Source organism: Grammomys surdaster, unplaced genomic scaffold (genome assembly GCF_004785775.1).
Source record: "Grammomys surdaster isolate TR1022 unplaced genomic scaffold, NIH_TR_1.0 138, whole genome shotgun sequence".
NCBI lineage: Eukaryota > Metazoa > Chordata > Mammalia > Rodentia > Muridae > Grammomys > Grammomys surdaster.
This window is the reverse complement of record NW_021604596.1, coordinates 9,613,852-9,620,608: the sequence shown is the minus strand read 5'-3', so window position 1 is coordinate 9,620,608 and position 6,757 is coordinate 9,613,852.

Genomic DNA, 6,757 nt, shown 5'->3' with positions numbered 1-6,757 from the left:
GGGAGGGATAGGAAGAGGGGGAGAGGGGAGGGGAGAGGAGGGGAGGGGAGGGAAATCCAGGCTTGGGCTGAAGAGGTTCAGGGTAGGCAATGAGGTACTGGGACCTGACACTTAGGAGGGAAAAGGAAGGATGGAAGGAAGCAAGAGTAGTGGGGAAAGTCCAGGTCTTTTGTCTACCAGCACTTCTCAAACCATCTTTGGTGAAATACTAAAATCTTTACATTTCCAATAAGTCACAGAATAGCAAAGATGTTATTCTGAAAAATAATAAAGATGAGAAACAGTAAAAAAATGCAAATACAAATATATTAAGAATGACACAGAAGTTTTGTTTTGCACTGGGTTTCATGTACCCCAGGCTGGCTTTGAACTCACTATATACCTGAGGATAACTTTGAAGTTCTTATTTTTCTACTTCTATCCCCTGAGTAATGGGATAACAAGTGTGTGCCATGACAACTAGCTTATGTCTCACTGGAGAGAGGTCCTGGGACTTTGTGCATACTAGGTGAGTATTCTACCACCTGAGCTAGGGTTCTCAGTCCTGTTTTTAAATAATTATGTTCAGTAGGCATACATCACCCTGCCAGACTACTCTAAGTACTTATTTTTAAATACTTGTTCTCTGGTTTTGTATAAATCCCATTATAGGATAGTAACAAATAATTAATGCTCCAGCAAAGACCATATGTTGGCTAATATTAGTCTATAGTTCATAAAGATATGCATTTCAGACAGGAAAGGCATTAGACTCCTCTACTGTCAGGAGCTTGTTCTGTATGCATCTGCTAATCAGGCTACTGAACAGCCAGATCCAGAAGCCAATCATGCGGCTGGGTAACTGGTACAGCAGAATCTACACCATTCCTGCTACTAGAAAAGAAGTAATTCTGATAGAGACTCTGGGAACTCAGCAACTGGAGCCGGGAGAGCCAGGAGAGCTGGGAGTACTGGGAGAGGAGTTGGGGTAGGGTTCTGACCTTTCTTGTAGCACTTTTATTACAGGAAATCTTCAACTCAATTACAAGAACCCCTCTTCCCTCAACTACAAAAGCTCCATAATCGGTGAGACTTCCTCTTTATACTCTTGGCTTTGAGGAAACTTTTGCCCAATGCTTCCCTAATATTGACCATGTTCCACTGTAACCATTGTCTTAAATGCATTTTTTTCCATCCAAAGGCTACTTTTTTAAGCTTTTGTTATGCTCAGTCAAGAGGTCCATGATGTATGTGCTCAATTGGTGGTTTTCAGTAGGTGTTTTTTATGTGAGCCTAGGAAGGAAGTGATATTTAACGTGAAGAATTAGTGGGGGTTGTCAGGCCACAGTCTGGAGAGGAAGAATGTCCCAAGAACCTGTATGAGCCATGGCTTGGAAATTCTGGATGACAAACTGTGTCTGGGAAATTCCAAGATTTTCAGTAGAATCTAGAAAGGGGGACTTTTGGCATAAATTTTAGAGAAAAGATGAAGCATCCAACTTTTTAATTAATAGCTGAAAGTATGAAATTTTGTCTAATGCACAAAACTGCATTGAAAGTCTCCACTTTACATGCTTAATGATTTATTTAACATATTCCATCTGTGATCAGTTGATCTCAGCACCAACTCTGTTTTGAAGCTGACATGTTATAAGTTAAAAATGCAAGCTCAGGTCTGGCAGAGCATGCAGGTTATTCCAGCACTCAGATGGGGCAGGAGAGTTGAGAGCTCAAGGTCAGCCTGAGGTACAGCACAGGAAAACTCACACTCAGAGCAACAAATAGTGGCTTGGAGACTGACTGCTTTCTGCCCAAGATGGATGACCTGAGCTCATAGCTCAAGAATCCATGTAAAGCTGGACACATTCGTGTGAGTCCATAATCCTAGGACTCCTAGGACAGGGTGGGAGGCACACGGGGGAATCCTCGGAAGCTTGAGGGTCAGACATCTTGATGTATGCGTCGCTGAACAAGAGACCTTGTCTCAAAGTAGATAGAAGATGGGACCCAAGACCTGAAGTTGTCCTCTGACTTCCAAATTCATGTCCCACACACATGCACACACATACACACAAATACATCATAGACTCAAAGATTAGAAAAGAAAAAAGTTACAGTATTCAAAAAATAAAAATAAAGACATAACTCACTAGCTAGCAAATGCTCCACAGTTCCTCTGTATGAGCCCACAGCATCCCCTCCACAACTCAGTAGGTAAACAGGGCTGCACTAGGTGTTCAGAAAAGGACTGCCCTAGCTTCCCAGTGCTCAAGTCAGGCTCTCACTACATAACAATGAAATAATAACAATGAAATACCCCTTTAAACTCATAGCTGCAAATTCATCACTTCTGTTTATGTGGCTGGTGCTTTCCAGCTGAGGGTTCTGGCTCACATGATCACAATCAAGTGGTTAGCATGAACGGCCTCACGTCTAGCTCCACTCACATGTCTGACAACCTAGCTGGAAAGGCTGCAGCTGCCTCAGTCCTCACAGCTTGATTTCCTCATGGTGTGTGATTTCAGCAAAGTCTGCCTTCTCCCTAGGACAGGAAGCACTTCAAAAGCGACCTACTTGAAGACTGTTGGCCTTAGGCACTACTTTGCTTTTGCTTATTCTTGTAGTCAAAATATTTACAGATTCCATCTAAATTTAAGAGGAAAAGACATTGATGTAATCTCTCAAATAGAATAGAAAATAGAATGCCCAGGATTTGAGGTCATTATAAATTATTTTTACTATAGCTATCTAAGGACGCATGCAAACTCAACCCTGGAGAAATTAGTAGATAGCTGATCTGTGTGGAGCATCCTCCTGTTGCCACAGACATGCACTGAATATCCAGAAGTTCACTTGCAGGTGATTGGATTGGTATGGCTTTCACACTAAGATTTAGATGGTAAAAAATCATCCCACGCTTGCCTAAAGCTAAGCTGTAGAAGTTTAGGACTAGCTGTGGGGAGTATTTGTCTTGAAACCATGACATTTCACCACTTACTCTTAGACTCAATACTCAGCTCATGGTGATGATGGTGTGGGAATCTCTGATCATGTGGCTCCCTCTGTAAACAAGGCTCCAAATTTACACAAGAGATGATGTTCTATGTGGTTCATAATGTGGATTCAGCTAAAAGATATTTCTATTTAAATTCTCGCTACCCTCAAGAAACTGTTTCCTCAGGAAATTTACTTTATGAGGTTAAAACCCATTTCCAGTGACCTCATCCAGTTCTTCAGATCATTTCTTTCTGACTACTTTTCTAAGAAATAAACATTTCTGAATTTCATTTTTACCATCTCGTACATGAGAGAATTTAGGTGATTGTTTTTTAAAATATGCTTTTCTGGTGGAAAAAAAGATGTTTGTAAACTTTAAAATGAATCAGTATCCACTGAATAATGTTCTTGAATGTAGCAATTTAATTCATTGTACTTCATCTAGCCCTCCAAAAAAATCATTTTCAAAGTTGTTGTTATATTTTCTAGACAAGAAAACTAAACCATATGTAGGTTGGAGAGTTAACTCTGACTTAGAGTTCACAATTCTCTTTGCTTCTCAAAGAGCAAAGATGACTTCAGCTTTCTGTTGATAGCCCACTAGCCTGTGGCTGTGAAGTTATCTAGCAAAGAGATGGTCTCTTTTTTGGATTTTTCTTCTTCTTTTTTTTTTTTTTTGTTTTTTTGAGACAGGGTTTCTCTGTGTAGCCCTGGCTGTCCTGGAACTCACTCTGTAGACCAGGCTGGCATCGAACTCAGAAATCTCTGCCTGTCTCTGCCTCCCAAGTGCTGGGATTAAAGGCATGTGCAACCACCACCCGGCCGGATTTTTCTTCAGTTAAGTGTCCAAAGAACATCTTTGTTTCTTCTTTTTTTTTTTAACTTTTAGTGTGCTTGAATCACCTAAACCATTTTCTCTAATGGTGAGTGGCATACACATTTCTGAGATTGCTGGGTGTCTGTACAGTCACTGGCATATTCATTTGCCCTTAACTATTTAGGCATTTGTTCATATGTTCTCATTTAGCCACATGTCTCAGCTGGGAGTTAGACATTGTCTTCAAACATGCATATTGTCACCCTTCTACTCTGAGTAAAATCTTTACCAAAATTCCAACTTTATCTGAATGATGTCCTCCAAATGAGATTTAGTCTTGCAAGTGGAGTGGAACAAGAATGAAGATGGTCAATGCACAACGCTGGCACTATACACAAGGCTCACTTCTAAGTCTGCACCAGAAACCATGACTTGCTTGTACCAGGTTCTTAACTTGCTTGGACCATCTGCAATTCTACGTTTAGTGAAGACTCATTCTAGTTTCTCTCAGAAACGCAGTCAAAATCCTAGATGCTGTGTGTTCACTGATTTGTGTTCTGGGATTAGCTAATTGGTTTGCGACTCAAGGAGACTGGGTCAAGATTTCTTGTACTTGTGTGGCATGAAACTTTTGAGAAGTCATTTATCTTTTGTGAGGGGCTATTCTATATCTCGATGGGAACTGATGGAGTCTATCCCAATTGCTCTATAAGCCTGCTACAAAGACAAAATATAATCACATTTCGGAAAAGTGTCACTCACTGAAACATTATGAATGTCACCTTTGGGGGGTGTCAGATCCCCTAGAACAGGAGTTACAGAGCTGCCATGCAGATGCTAGAAACTGAACCCCAGTCCTCTGGAAGAGATTCCAGTGCTCTTAACCACTACACCATCTCCATAGCCCCTTTGAATGTTATCTTTTTTATTCAGCATTAAGTTTAGGGAGAGCTAAGTGATAAGGTGAAGACAGTAGATCAGAACAGTTGGTATCACAATAGCTTAGAGGTGGAGGCATCAGGAACCTAAGGACAAGCATAGGATGTATAAAAAGGTAACAGACCTTGTATCATGTGTATTTTTCTTTGTTAAAAACAGAGTCAAATTCAACCAAGTGAACATAATGTGATTTATAATGTGAACCTGATTCCCAAAGTCAAGTTCTCAAGACAAAAGTATACATGAGAAACACAGAGAAACAAGTCATCACGTAAGAATTATGGACAAGATCTTGCCGAGACCCGAGCTACTCAGGCTAATCAAACCCATCTGCACAGAGCTGGAGGCTATGAAAGGCAGGCCCTGACAGAACTCACCTGCAGAAAATTACAAGCCCCTCTGGGCTAGACTTCTCAGAAAGAACTGTGTTTGAAGAATGTGATCATTTGGGGCTGGAGAGATGGCTCAACAGTTAAGAGTACTGGCTGCTTTTTCAGAGAACCTAAGTTCAATTCCCAGCACCCACATGGCAACTGACAACTGTACGTAACTATAGTTCCAGGGGATCTGACACTCACACAAACATGAATGCAGACAAAACATTAATGCTCACAAAATAAAATTAAAAAAAAAAGAATGTAGTAGTTTAAAGCAGAATGGCCACCATAGGATCATATGTTTTAATACTCCACGAAGTGAATGACTATATCACCAATTGATGGAACTGTTTGGGAAGGATTAGGAGGTGTGGCCTTGTTAGGGGAGGTGTATCTCTGGCGACAGGCTTGAAAGTTTCAAAACACATTAGAGCAGATATCTGCACATCAGATGCTCATCTCTCTGTCTGTGCCTTCACTCTGTCAGCAGTTACGAGTTACCTCATAAGTGCCATGTGGGAGAATGGAAGGGCGAATATAAATCCTTCCTAAAACACACAAAGATGGAAAGTATCATGCTTAGACCATGAAGACCTGTGGTCCTGTCAAGTGTCAGGAGACAGAGATCAGCAGGGGTGGACAGAGGGCCACAGCCCACTGAAAATGGACTAACATGTAGCGAAGAATAAAATTACCAGTCAGTGGTAAGTCTTAACTGTTAATTATATAGGGTTTAGACTCACTTTGGAGACAAAGCTCTGTAAGGGATACGCGAAATGAGGTGGAAAAATTCACCCTTAGTGCGGACAGTATTAACCCTCTGGCTGGAACCTCGGACTGAATAAAGAGAAGGTGAGCACAAGCTTCCGTTGCTAGCTCTGTCTTCCTGGCTCTGGAGGCAATGTGGCCAGCCACCTGCTGCTCCTCCTGCCATAATGAATGTATTCCTGGAACTGACAATCGAAATAAACACTTCTTCCCTTACATGGCCTTGGTCTAGTATTTTATCACAACTCAGTAGCGAGTACGCAAACGTAGTACTGCACCCAAGCTGGAGAAACAGCAACAATAAGACCGTCTGTCACGTGACCTATTTTAGCCAATGCGGAGCAATGTGCCTCCTGGCTGGCATACCGGCAGCCTAAACAGGAAACAGAACACAAATTCGAAGGACAAAAGTTCTATTCTAGATAAATTCTCCAGGGAAATCCCCTGGGAATAGAAAGAGGGAGGACAATGGAGGTTCCACTGTGGCTTGAAAGTGGGGTGACACAGAGAAAGGCAGTCCTTTGGGTCTGTCTAGTTTTGTTGTGACACTTTATGCCAGTGGGAACTCTTCTGGTATAAACAGTCATAGGATTTGGGGATTCTAGAAGCAAACAGCCCAACCATCTCCACCACTCTGTGTATTATGGGGCTTTGGCAGAAACCACCTTGAGGGCCACCGTTATGTGGTGGCAGTCCTTTGTTAAAGAGTTAAAGAGAACCAGTGGAGGACCAGGGACAAGGATATAAAAATATCATAATGAAACTCAACATGTATATAAACTAAAAGTAGGAGGGAGGGAGGGAGGGAGGGAGGGAGGGAGGGAGGGAGAGAGGAGAGAGAGAGAGAGAGAGAGAGAGAGAGAGAGAGAGAGAGAGAGAG